This window comes from Rhinopithecus bieti, unplaced genomic scaffold (genome assembly GCF_001698545.2).
Source record: "Rhinopithecus bieti isolate Rb0 unplaced genomic scaffold, ASM169854v2 scaffold_4749, whole genome shotgun sequence".
Lineage (NCBI taxonomy): Eukaryota > Metazoa > Chordata > Mammalia > Primates > Cercopithecidae > Rhinopithecus > Rhinopithecus bieti.
The window spans coordinates 593479-608450 of record NW_016804602.1 but is presented as its reverse complement, the minus strand read 5'-3'; the positions used below and the strand labels follow the sequence as shown (position 1 = coordinate 608450).

General features: G+C 36.0%; 1 long non-coding RNA gene across 1 annotated transcript in view; it reads right to left on the bottom strand.

Annotated features, from left to right (window-relative positions):
• The window catches only part of LOC108527872 (uncharacterized), a 14190-nt gene extending 4465 nt beyond the window's left edge, over positions 1-9725 (bottom strand). Inside the window, exon 1 of the long non-coding RNA XR_001884967.1 lies at positions 9662-9725. This is a non-coding gene — a long non-coding RNA (uncharacterized LOC108527872). The remainder of the gene's footprint in view (positions 1-9661) is intronic.
• Positions 9726-14972: the final 5247 nt, after the last annotated feature.

The window sequence follows — 14972 nt, the reverse complement described above, 5'->3', positions numbered from 1 at the left end:
AAGAAGAAATTTAAATAAAAATTATAGGTTACATTTACTTCCACAAAGCAGACACATCATGAGCCTATGCACCTATTTAAATAATGCCATCATGTTCCAACAAATATGTTCTAATCCACTTTTGGAACTGTTCTAAGAATCAATATATGTCTCATAAGAAAATACATTTTATTACTTTATAGTCTAAATTCCTACTTGTCCCAAATAGTTTTTGTTCTTTAAAGAAATGCTTTCCACCCTGAAAGGATAAAACCATTGTGAGAATACTTAAAATGTGATTTTAAAATCCAATGCCAAAAATGACATTTAAAAATTATTTTGGGAGATGCAAGGCTCACAAAGGTGGCCACTTAAAAGAGAGCTTGAGTGTGCAAATACTGATATGTGTGCATGTATACATATATATATTATGGTATGTACATATATTTTGATATGTACTGATCTGTGTATACATATACTGATATGTATACACATATGTACACACTGTATATTTTTATTTCCCTAGTTATAGCTTAAATCAGAAATATCAAGCAAATTCTGCATATAAAAAAATCAAAAGATTCAAAATGAAAATTTCTTCTGGGAATGAGAAAGAAAATTTTTTATGATAAAATTTAGCAACCTTTCATGTTAAAAACTCTCAATAAACTAGGTATTGAACGAACATACCTCAGAATAACAAGAGCCATCTATGATAAACCCACAACCAACATCATACAGAATGGGCAAAAGCTGGAAGCATTGCCTTTGAAAACAGGCATAAGACAAGGATACACTCTCTCACCACTCCTATTCAACACAGTATTGGAAACCCTGGCCAAGCAATCAGGCAAGAGAAAGAAATAAAGGGCATCCAAATAGGAAGAGAGGAAGTCAAACTATCCCTGTTTGCAGACAACATAATTCTACCTCTAGAAAACCCCGTAACTTCAGCCCCAAATCTCCTTGATCTGAAAAACAACTTCAGCAAAGTTTCAGGATACAAAATCAATGCACAAAATTCAATTCCTATACACCCTAACAGCAGCTAAGCCAAGAGCCAAATCAATAACACAATCCCATTCATAATAGCCACACAAAGAATAAAATACCTAGGAATACAGCTCACTAGGGAGGTGAAAAATCTCTACAATGAGAATTACAAAACACTGCTCAAAGAAATCAGAGATGATGAAAAGAAATGAAAACATTCCATGCTCATGGATAGGAAGAATCAATATCATTAAAATGGTCATACTGCCAAAAGCAATTTACAGATTCAATGCTATTCCTATCAAACTACCAGTGACATTCTTCACAAGACTAGTAAAATCATTTTAAAATTTATATGGAACCAAAACAAACAAACAAAAAAAAAACCCAAATAGCCAAGGCAATCATAAGCAAAAAGAACAAAGCTGGAGGCATCATGTTACCTGACTTCCAACTATACTACAGGGATATAGTAACTAAAACAGCATGGTACTGGTATGAAAGCAGACACATAGACCAATGGCACAGCATAGAGAGACCAGAAATAAGGCCACACACCTACAGCCATCTATTCTTTGACAAAGCCAACAAAAACAAGCAATGGGGAAAGGACTCCCAATTCAAAAACGGTGCTGGGATAACTGGCTAGCCGTATGTAGATGATTGAAACTGAATCCCTTTCTTACACCATATATATAAAAAAAATCAACTAACAATGGATGAAAGACTTAAATGTAAAACCTCAAATTATAAAAACCCTGGAAGACATCTTAGGCAATGTCATTGTGGACACAGAAATTGGCAAACATTTCATGAAAAAGAACCTAAAAGCAATAGCAATAAAAGCAAAAATTGACAAATGGAATCTAATTAAACTTAAGAGTTTCTGTACAGCAAAAGAAACTATCAACAGAGTAAACACAACCTACAGAATGAGAGAAAGTATTTACAAACTGTGCATCTGACCAAGGTCTAACATCCAGAGATTACAAGGAACTTTAAGCAAATTTACAAGAAACAAAAACAACCCCATTAAAAAGTAGGCAAAAGACATGAACAGACATTTTCTAAAGAAGACATACATGTGGCCAACAAGCATGTGAATAAAAGCTCAATATCACTAATCATTAGAGAAGTGCAAATCAAAATAATAATGAGATACCATCTCACACCAGTCAGGATGGCTATTACTAAAAAGTCAAAAAATAACAGGTGCTGGCAAAGTTGTGGAGAAAAGGGAATACTTATATACTACTTGTGGGAGTGTAAATTAGTTCAACCACTGTGGAAAGCAGTGTGGTGATTCTTCAAAGAGCTAAAAACAATTACTGCTCAATGCAGCAATCTCATCACTGGGTATATACTCAAAGGAATAAAAATTATTCTACCATGAAGACACATGCATGCCAACATTCTTTGTAGCACTATTTCACAATAGCAAAGAATGGAATCAACCTAAATGCCCATCAATGAAAAATTGAATAAAGAAAATGTGGAATATATACACCATGGAATACTACACAGCCATAAAAAAATGAGATCATGTCCTATTAAGGAACATGGATGGAGTTGGAGGCCACCATACTTAGCAAACTAATGCAGAAACAAAATGAAATATAGCATGTTCTCACTTGTAAGTAGGAGCTAAATAATGAGAACACATGGACACATAGGATGGAAAAAACACACACTGGGGCCTATCAGAGGGTGGGGGATGGGAGAAGGAAGAGGATCAGAAAACATAACTATTGGCTACTAGGTTTAGCACCTGAGTGATAAAAAAAATCTGTACAACAAACCCTTGCAAGATGAGTTTACCTATGTAAGAAACCTTGACATATGCACTTGAACCTAAAATAAAAATTAAAACAACAACAACAACAACAACAAAATACTTTGGCAGCCAAAAAGACTGTATTTGATTAGTTCTTGGAGCTTTGAAATAGCAGATGGATAACCTAAAGATATTTCAGGTTGGTATTTTCAAATTGTTTCCTTCCTTGAATGCTATCCCCAAAAGATTTAACTGTGTGTGGAAGTTGGTGGAGAAGAAATTGGTAGTTAAACGTGTTGGTCAGATACATCTCTGAAAGACCTATGGAGCATAATAACACATTAAAGGCTTAGAGACATTTGTCAAGAAAGAAATATTTAACATCATGTTTCCAATACATTTGATAATGAATCACTTTTTCTTTTTTAACATGACCTTTAATAACATTCCCAATATCTACCTTAAGTAGAACCCTAACAGTTAGGCTGATGATTGTGATGGTGCTATGGATGGTGGTATGATAGCATCACTTACATTCCTTTTAGTAAACACATATATTTTGTTCCTTGAACAGTTTCCTGCGCTTGTATCCATCTTCTCATTTACCAGTTGTATAACTGTGGCAAGTTATTTAATCTCTGAGTCTCAGTCCTTTTATTTGTAAAATCAAGATAACCTAATACCTATTCATGAGGTTTTGAAAGGATTAAATGAGTCAGTCCATAGAAGGTACTTAGAGCTGTGTTCAATCACTCTGTGGTGTGATCTTGGACAATTCCTGTGGCTCAGCTAGAAAACACTAATATTTGCACACAATGGCAATCTTTCCTTCTGACAGTTTTTAGTTATAGGAATGTTATGTAAATGGGCACACAATGCTATAAACAGAGGTATTGTTTTCTACAATGAACACTAAATAAGCTCCCAGAGTAACAAGTCTCTTAACACAGTTTGTTCCCAGATTCCTTGGCTCCCAGATCCAGAGGAGTAGGCAGATGCTTTCAGGGCCATATTTCACAGTGTATGTCTTTTCCTCCAAGGACAACTACTTTCTTTCCTTCTGTGTTGCTTTTTGTCAGTTAAAAAAATACACAAACATCATTATTTGGGGTATGAAAAAAAATAGCATTTGGTAATTATGGAGAGACATGTCAATACATGTCATTCATTTGTCCATTATTAAGAAAATGATTATTCTGGTTTCTTGAACTTATAAAGTTGTGAAGAACATAGCCTTTGTAATTTAGCTTTCACATAAGTTCAGAAAAGTCCTTGAAGTTCCTCAGTTCCCATATCATCTTTACCTCCCAGAAAAACATATTTCACTCACCTATGTATGCAACCAGAAAAGTTTATTATATATTTGAGCTCTTTTGTATCTAACTTTTTATTAGGAAAGAACAAGCAGAAAACGAATACATATGCTACAATTTTATTTATTTATTTATTTATTTTGAGATTGAGTCTTGCTCAGTCGCCCAGGTTGGAGTGCAGTGGCATGATCTCGGCTAACTGCAACTTCCTCCTCCAGGGTTCAAGTAATTCTCCCTTCTCAGCTTCCCAGGTAGTTGGGATTACAGGCACCCACCATCATGCCCAGCTGATTTTTGTATGTTTGTAGAGATGGGGTTTCACCATGTTGGCCAGACTGGTCTTGAACTCCTGACCTGAGGTGATCCACTCACCTTAGCCTCCCAAAGTGCTGGAATTACAGGTGTGAGCCACTGTTCCCAGCCCATATGTTACAAATTTAAATATGCAATTGATCTTTATCATCTTTACAACCTTTACTCTTATGATTCTGAGGATAAAATAAGATCAGTGAAAAATGATGGTGAAAGTATTTTCTATATAGTAAATCATTCTGAAAATATGTTTACTGAGAGCTATAATAACAAATTAGTGTGTGGGGATTTTCATACTTAGGTTTATAATATTACTTGTTTTATATTTCAAAGGAGGGACCAACCTTAGTCAGTATTTTCAAAAACAGATATCGACAAGTCAATAAAACATGATGTTTATGTAAACTAATGTGTAATTTTCTATAATTATCTATAATTGTAGATAATTATATAACATGATACAGAACTCCAGTGTTTGTTAACCATTCCTCCCTGCCATAGATATGAATCCTGTTCAGTTATTAGTTGTGATGCACAGGATTAAAACATAGATTATAAGATGCACTTAGTTTTTAAATTCTGAAATCAGATGCTTCTCACAATCAATATTCAAAAAATTGCTGATTATATTTTACACAAAAAGTTTTCATTTAATGTATGACATGTCTTGCAACCAACTTTGTTTCATAGTTAAAGAAGTAGAGGATATTGTACCACCATTTTTCCAGAGATCTTTTGTGGATATGTTGATATCACTCAGTTAGCCTCCATGATCTTTTATGCATTCCAACTATTTATTTTTGCGATGAAGTACTTATTAACTCTTATTCTTATTCTACCTTAATCAGCAAATGCTATGATATAGAGGTCAAAGACTTCGCAATATTAGTTTTGGTTTTCAATGGCCAAATTATGAACTATGCACAAGTATCTTAGTAAAAAATAGGTGGAAGCAATGACCTAAGTCATAACATGCTTGGACCAGACTTGCTCCCTTAAATAAAAGTAAACTAATAACAGCACTGATACCACAAAGGGGGCTTCTAATAAGGAACAGAAAAATCATCTCAGATTCAGATCTTACATAAGTTGACCTAAAATTCTATTTTTTCTTTTATTTTAAATTTATTTTAAGAAAGCAAAACCAAATTAATATAATAATATTATAAGATAAAATTTAAACTAGCCCTCAGTTATGCCATCTTGAGTTTTTATGAAACTAGGTGCCTTGCTAATTGCTTGAGATATTTTTATATTATTTCATTTTCTCCCTATATTATTCCTGTGGGACAATACATGTGAGCTCAATATCCTAATGTCTTTGTTTAGATAAGGCTAGGATCTAACTTCAGATTGAGAAGAAAGAATGGATAGTAAAACCATCATCATGAAAACGAAAAGTATCCTAATCTTCCCCAGCCATTTGAAGTCCTCTATGACTGCATCATCATCATGAGCCTTTTCCACAGCTATTCTAATATGTTCAGATTGCCTATTCATTCAGAAAATATTTATTTTGCCCTGTGTGTCAGGTGCTGTGCTAGATTCCTGGAATTTAGAGATGAATACATGTTCTGCCTCCAAGGACAGCACCATATGAAGACAGACAAATAATGAGACACTTTCAATAATATGTGGTGAAGCAATTATATAGAAAAGCTGTGGAAACAGAAAACAAGGCTGTCATTCTAACCATCCTGACTGGGGAGGGAAGGAGACAGTTTTATCTCAAAGAAACCAGTGTGTGGCCTGAGTAAAAGAATATGAATAGAAATTGATCAAGTGGTAATATTTGTGTTTTTCCTCTTTACTGGAGCTCAAATTTTGTAACGCATCAGATTTAGTCGGGCCTTCCTACCTTATTTTCAGGCACTCTTCCTGAATTAGTATCATTGATTCTTTTGGCCTTAATTCCATCTCTATGCTAAATATTTCCATCCCTATGCTAATTATTTCCATCCAGATAGGTATCTCTAGGGTATATTTTTCTGAGTTTTTTGTAAGTCATTTTGTGGTTGATCAAGGGGAAAAAAATGTGACCACAAGGTGGCAGTAGCTTTACCGGGGGCTACTTTGACAGTTTCTTTTGTGGAGGAAGTCCTTCACAGCGGGAGTCTGTCTAGTAGCTAAGGGTCAGGGTCACCACTCAGAAAGGAAGGAACGCAAGGGAACTCCTAGGAGAGAGGGGGCTTGTGTGTCAAGGCAATGTTGCTTAGTGGCATGCTGGGGAGTCCGGGTCAAAGAGCTCTAAAGGGCAGCAATGGCTTGGGTCTTTAGAACCCATGAGATTTATCTACTGCTAGCAGCTGTGGGGTGAGGTTTTGTGGCATATACAAAACAGCCAGATTTTAAATGGCTAAAAATCTGCTTATGTAGCCTATTTTAAAAACAAATGCGTGTGTAAACATTTGATTTGATCCCCTGGCGGGCTTTTGGGCTAGTGGGTGTCAGCCTATATTGAGGAAGTAACAACCTGGGGGCCAATACGCAGAGGCCATCTTTGGCTCATTTATATAACAGCTTCACATCTGTATAAATCAGTATAATCAAATGCCGATTTATTATCTCCACTGGGGTGTCACATAAATATCATGAAATTAACCTAATTAAGATAGAACTGATACCTCAACAATTTTTCTTTCTTAGTAAATAGAACTATCATCTAAGACTTGAGGCAGAAACTTAAGGATCATACACAGTTCCTCCATTTCCAATCCAAACCATCACCAAATTCTGTCATTTCTACCTCCTGCTTGTCTCTCATATCCAGTTATCGATAGCTACATTACCAACACTCAAGACTAAGTTACATATGTTTCTTGTTTGGATTACTCTAATGTTCTGCTAGGTTGTCTTCTTATTTTACTCTTATCTCCTTTCCATAGGTTCTTCATACAGCAACCAGGGTTATCTTTTGAAGCATGTAGAGATCATGCTAGCTCTTTGCTTAGGTACCTTGTAACAGTACCCTGTTCCACCCTGAGAATATCCAAATTAGAAAAACGCTGCATCATCAGACCTGTAATTCTCCCTCCAAGTCCCAGCTGCTCATCAGTGTCCAGCTACAGGCTCAATGACTCGTGCATGTTCTTTTCTATAGCAGGGTCTCTGCACTGCTATTCTTTCTGCCTGCATTATGCAGCATTTCCAACAATTTGAGTGGCTGGTTCCTTTTCTACCTTCAGGTGTTGCTTAAATGTCACTTCCTCAGAGAGGCCTTATGTAACTGGCCTAAAATTTCCCTCAACCTCCCCACCTCTCATCCCCATTATTTTCTCTCCTGCTTTCCATTTATTTCTGGCATAACAATGATTTCAGTTTGTAACTTAAATATTATGTGTTTTGTTTATTGTTCCAAACTCTCTCTAGATTCTAGGCTTCATGCAAGCAGATACTTTGTCTGTCATGCCCTGTTCACTGCTTTTTTTAAAAAATGTTTTTTTTGTTGTTGTTGTTGCTTTAATCAGATGTCTAGTGCAGGGCTGGCACATAATAGAATCTAACTAAATATTTGTTAATTTAAATATAAACATAAATTTGCAAAACATAAATAAGTGAATAAGCACAGTCAGATGGGAAAGGTCTCTCTTTTTAAGGGTTAATGATGTTATTATCTTATGCCATACAGTCAAATATATGAAAACTTAATGCCCCTTTTAAAAAAAAAATTAGGCCAAGGATGTAAACAACTATGGGGATTATGAACAACTCTTGAATGAACACATTTGAAAATCATAGAGTTAAATCAATTAAAATTCCTTAGTAAGGCTGGGGTACTAAAAGTACATTGTGATACATTGTTCTCCAAATTTTTTAGACCAAAGAAGATAAAATAAGAGTAATTATCATCATTAAGTGTCTAGAAGATGTATGAGGAAAGGTTTTCTAATGGGGTAAGAATTAAAAGAAAACTTTATTAACAGGACATAACAATATCTGAGAATCCTGACTTTCTACTGTGCTGTTTTACATTTCTAAGGCATCTCTGGCTATATTTCCTTTTCCTTCTTACTATTTCCAATGTGTACATTCTCTCTGTTTTCCTTGCTTAGTCTTAATGGAAATTCAACCATTCTGTATTGGAAGTGAAGCTGTCTTAATTTGGAAATGGTGACAGAAATAATAATACAAATAATAAGAATATGATTGATAAACATTTATTGTTTCCTATGTGCTAGACATTATTCTAAGGGTTTTAGGTGCTCTAAGTGATTTAATGCTAAAACAAAGCCTATGACTTAAGTACAGGGGGAGCATTCCTTATTTGGAGTGCATGAGAGCAGAGGTGTTTTGGATTTCAATTGTTTTTTAGATTTTGTAATATTTGCTATAATAGATATTTGCTACATAATGAGATATCTCGGGGATGGAACCCAAGTCTAAACATGAAATTTATTTATGTTTTATGTACATTTTATATTCATAACCTGAAGGTAGTTTTATTTTCGTCTTGGGGATGCTGAATAAACTGTGTGTTTTGCACCTGCATTTTGACTGCAACTCGTCACATGAGGTCAGGTGTAAAATTTTCTTCTTGTGGCATTATATGGTGCTCAAAAGGTTTCAGATTTTGGTGAATTTTGGACTTGCGATTAGGTCTGCTCAACCTGAACTATTATGATATTCATTTTACAAATGAAAAAACAGAGGCAAAGTAAGATTACATATCTTGTCCAAAATCTCACAGCTAGAAAATTGTGGAACCAGGACTTGAAACCAAGCCTTCTGGCTCACAATGCTTGTCATTAATCACCACAGTCAATACTTACTCCTGTAATTATGTTCCACTCTTGTTTAGTCATCAGAATTTTTTATTTAGGAGGAATAAGTGCATATGCTATAAGTATGTTCTAAAGATATCCAGATTGTACTGGTAAAGAAGTGGGAGGTTGTAACAGTAAATGTAGGAATGCCCAATTCGTTTTTTTGCTATACTACTTGGAAATCATTAGCTTTTTAATTGTAATATTTATAGATTTTCTTGGTGGGTAGCACCAAGAGTGGACAGCAGAGATTTTCTTGACTTCCCCTTTCCTTTCTCCAGGTAAAAACAAACTGAGAAGCCTGGGAGCCCCTTTCTAGGATAAGACAGATTATAAACCTATGAAATTTTGGAGTGGAGAAGAAAAATTGCTCTTTTGCTTTTCTCTGTTTCTAGTTCTCTCCTCTTTATGCTTTTTGTTCAGTAAAACTTAATATCTCATATAATTAATAATTGGAAAGAAATCTTCACTGTTGTAGATACATTCATTCACCTTTTATTTATTTAACAAATATTTATGATACCTACTTCTGTTAGGCTCTGTGTCAGACTTGGTTCTGTAATGGTGAGGCAAGTTGAGATGAAGAAAATCTGTGGAGAAAAAAAGATGAAAAAATGAAGCAAACACATATGTACGCTCATATGTATGATGTGATTTTTGTATGTATTACTATACATATACATGCATCCACTTTATATTTACTATATATTTTACGTATTTATATATAATTTAAACTTATACACTTTATGTGCTTATTCTATACATACTTTACATGTGTATATAGTTCAAATCATCACAAGTGCTATGAAGGAAATGAACAGGTTATTTGACAGATAACAAATTATTAATGATGGGAACTACTAGAAAGGCAATAGTGAATCTCTGGGGAGAGATAGGTTAGGGATATTACTTGATTCAAAGAAAAGTGGCAAACGGGACTTGAACTCCCTGTGCTTCATAGCCTAGCTCCCAGAATCCCTGGTCTGGAATAAAGGAACCACTCAGAGCTGTGTCCTGTGTGGGTGACCAAAATGCCCATGGATGTAGCCACGGGCACAGAGTGAGCACATCAGTGTGTTCATTTTCAAGAAACAACATACCAGCACAGATTGGTGAAATCTAGAAGACATTTAGTTTACAAGCCTATGTTGTGAACATGCTGTGAGGAGATATAAAAGAAAAAGTACCTTTGACTGCAAAGCTCTGAGTCTAATTGGGTAGAATAAACAGATGCATGAGAAATGACACCGGAGGCAATGGACCAAAATGTGCAAGAGAGCTATTATAAATGGAATAAACAGAGCATGGCTGAGCTCATCCTTTTTAAAGGAAATGAGTTAGAGACATGGCATTTACTTAATTGATGGTGGAGTCAGTGAGAATATATTTAGATGGACACTGAAAATAAGGGCTTAAATTTAGGAAGACAAACACAGGGAGAGGATGCAATTTCTAGTGAAAAGAATGTAAACGAGATAAGGAGTTGAAAAGCTTTGTCCTAAACTTGTTAAAGTGTTACTGTTCCTCTCAAGTGCCTGTTTACCTTATCAATGTCGTTCAACAAAGATGTAACGACTTCTATGGACAGGATATAAACACTAGGCATCTTCTGAAATAACAAGTCTGTTATATGTTTGTAAATATTTCTAGTTCTAAAATATTTAAAATAAAATCTTCTATCTGAAGATCCTAATACTAAAATTTGTCCAGCATGAGAGGCCTTGAAACTTTCAGTGTTGTTCAGAATGAGCTTAACAAATATTATTTGAATGATTTCTACGTGTCAGGGAAGTTAGCGGACACTAGGAATGCAAAGAAAACAGTCCTTCCTTTATGGAACTTTAAGTCTAATGTGAAACTGGAGAGAGAGAGAGAGAGAGAGAGAGAGAGAGAGAGAGAGAGATGAGAGGTAAACCATTTCAGAAAACGCTCTATGGAGGCACAAATTGAGGCTACAAAGCAATGCTCCCCAGATGGTGACTGGGAGAGTTCAGAGAATACTCCTGCAAGGATAGTTATTTGGCTTAGAATTTATAACACAACAAAAGAAAGTAAAATAAAAAAGATCATGTAGGGAAGAAGGAGCAGTGTAATAGGATGGGTATACAGAAAAATGGTGAAAAAATTATAAAATATTATTTTTAGAAACTCAGCAAGATTGCATGTTTCAACATTCAAAATTCAAAATAAATTTAACAAATTCATGGAACACACAACCCTAGTTTGGCAGCTTTGGATTAAGAATATATTTACAGGATTAATTTAAGCTTTTAAGATACGAAGTTGCTTTGTGGCCCAAATTTCTTTCCTTAAAAAAAAAGCACAAGAAATAGAATTTTAGAATGATAAAATCTAACAGGTCCATACTTCAGTCCTGCTATTCTCCTATGTGGAAATAGATCTGGAGACCCTGTCATTCTGTGTGACTTACTAGAAAGGGCACTAACATTTGATAGACCAACCACCTATAAATTAGTTCCTTGCAGTAGATTTGAGGGATGTGGCTTGAAGAAGGTTAATAATCAAGTATAATTTCTGAGTGTCTTGTGACACTAATGTTAGCAGAAACACAGAAAAATACTTTCTCTCTGCCAACATCTCAGGAATATGGTGCAGACTGAGGGTAGAATCATCATTTAACTAAAGGAGGAGAGCTGAAAAGGGAACCATGATTGTTAGTGTTCATGAACCAGAAATCTCTGGAATCTTCATGATGGGTACAGGAGAGAGAAGAGCACTTCTGTTGTTTGCTCAAGAATCCAGTATGGGCAAGTGGCCTGTATCAGATCTTGGGTCAATCAGGGTTCAATTAGGAAAATAGGGTTCATTTGGAGTAAAGGACTATAATGCAGGGGCTTAGTTAAAGCAAGAAATGGGTAATGAAAGAGACAAGAAACCAATAGAGGAAAGGCTCACTTCTTGTCTCTTTCATTACCCATTTCTTCTCTGAGTTGCTCAACTGTGAAATTAGTAACAGGAGCAAGTTGTAGCTAACCCTAGGCTGGAGGGACACAGGGGGATGCTTCTATAACTAACACAGGAGCCTTGGATTACCTGCTGGGAACTGGAACTGTGGCAAACTTGAGTCATGAGAGTCAGAGTGGGGAAAAGATACAGCTGCTGCTGGGGAAGGTGCAGGAGGCAAAGTGAATGTTGGGAAAATAGCCTGACTTCTACCTTTTTCTCAGTCTCACAGGCTCCTTCCAGGGTACTTATCCCCAAACCCCCACTGGCAGAAGCCAGTTGCAAGCTACCTGAGACAGCTCTCCGGGAAACGAAACCTCAGGGGTCAGATCTCCCTCCTGCTCACTGAGCCAGAGAAAGGGCAAAAGGTGCATTCAAAGGCAAACATGCCCAGAAACAACACAAAACCCATTAAGGAGAGTTTAAGTTACAGAAATCCCAGGACTATCCTGCGGAATAAGGTCTGTGTTCCAAAGACTAGATTCTTAAAATGTTTAAATACACACACACACACACACACACACATACACACACACACACACACACATATATATTTTCTGAGATGGAGTTTTGCACTCTGTTGCCCAGGCTGGAGTGCAGTGGTGCAAGCTCGGCTCCCTGCAACCTCCACCTCCTAGTTCAAGTGATACTCCTGCCTCAGCCTCCCAAGTAGCTGGGATTACAGGCATGTGCCACCACATCCGGCTAAGTTTTGTATTTTAGTAGAGACAGGGTTTCACCATGTTGGTCAGGCTGGTCTCGAACTCCTGACCTCAGGTGATCCACCTGCCTCGGTCTCCCAAAGTGTTGGGATTACAGGCGTGAGCCACCGTGCCTTGCCTAAATACATATTTTTTAAAACATATATTTTTTCTGCTTTATGTGACCAGAAGGTCAATGGGAAAAGGGAACGTGTCCATGCACAATCAAAAAATTACTTTAAATTTAACTAGAAATGCTCATTACAGAAGACAAACTGATTTTTCTCTAAAAGAAATTGCTATGTTAATATCCTGTTTTATAAAACTTAGCCTACATGTAAGATTTTTTATTTGTTGAAGTAGTCCATTTCACACATCAGAAAATCCTTGAATTATCAAAGAAAGGCTTATTTGCCTAAATAACCATGTTGGCCTGATACTGAGATGTGGAGTTTGTTTAAAGTTTTTGTACATTTAGTGACCGGATGTATTTTGATAAACGCCATTGCCTCAAAGTATTCAGTAGGAAGTTTGGGCACCATCTGTGTTTGTTTCTGTAGGAGCAGTAACTGCCTAGAGAGAAATCTGATGCTCATTTCAGAGATGCAGTATAAACAAAATTCAAGATGATGTCTTTAACATAACTATTCTACCTTTCATTTACATAGTGCTTTATGCATTTCAGAGTGATTTGATGTGCTTTCATTTAACAGATCTTTACAAAACTTGTGGAAATTGAGTATGGGCTTCTGAGATATAAAAGCTCAACAAGGAAAATAACAATGAATTTAGGCAGTCTTTTAAGAGAAGATTGTAAAAACCATATAGCCTCATGTCTTGTTGCTAGTAATAGAATATACTTATTGAGAACCTTCTCTGCCAGGCACATTTTTGAGTGCATCATATATATTAACTCATTTCATCATCAGAAAAATCATATGAAGTTCTCATTTTAAGGGTAAGAAGACAAAAGGACAGAGAAGTTAAGTGACAACTAGTAACAGATTTGAGCGTAGGCAGTCTGACAATAATACTGTCTCTCTTAAGCAGTGTCTTCTTTAAATATTTACTCAGCAAGTAACATCCCTAATTACAGAGACATATATTTATATTGGGTCTCTTTTTACTTCTAAAATGTGCATGTAACTCAGTGGTGTGCTGGTAAACTGGCTCTCTGAAAAATAATTAAAAAGTCCAGAATTGTAACATTCCCCAATTTCTATGGTGTAAGTAGACACACCAGGGTCTACTTCAAGCTACCAAAATGAAGTCATTGAAGTTTAGTTGAGAAGAGATGCACATGTTTGGATCCTCTGAGCTTATATGCGCCGGTGCCAGCACATCACTGACTGATTGAAATTAATGTTGTATTCAAGATGACGTATATACCATGCATGTGATGGTCCACTTTTGAAACATTCCTAAAACAGAAATTCATTTGATTTTCAGTTGTTTTATGCCACCCAGTATGAATTAAACTGTTTTAGATATGTTCTCATTCAATCATTGCTTATAAAGAATTATGTAATCATGTTTATTTTGGATTTGTTTTCCCTTGAGGAAAAACAGGCTTGTCTAGGGTGAAGCAATCACATAGCACCTGGAGAAAGGAGTGGGGAAGCCGAAAAAGTGCAGCTACTCAAAAGATGGCCCATAGAGACAGTAGATTACAGGAATCCTGTCCTGTAAGAACAGCTTCTGCCCAAGCTCCGTCTTCCAGATCTTACCTGCCCCTTTCCTAATACCAAAATAAGAGGCTGTCATCATTATCAAAGTCATCTCACACTGAAAATGTTTTTACACATGGATGTCCACAGCTAAGCACTGTATGACGCCCTCGACTTTTACCCTTATTTTCAAAAGTAGAACCATGAAAATCAAAGCTTTCTGTCATCAACTCACCGTACTTTTTTCCCATCTGTGTTTTGTTTTCATTCTTTCTTCTTATTTTCACCCTACAAAACTGTTTCCAAAAGTATTGTAAAATTCCACTGGGAAAACATGAACATCTGACATCGTTTCCACAACAACAACCAAAAAGCAAAAGAACCCTGGCTTGACTGGTGCTGGGAAGACATAATGCAACATAAGAGAAAGAGCTTTTGTGATCTTTTCTACTGTGCCTTTAAAGCTCCATTAACACCCCAAACCAAAACAGTGACAAAACAAACGT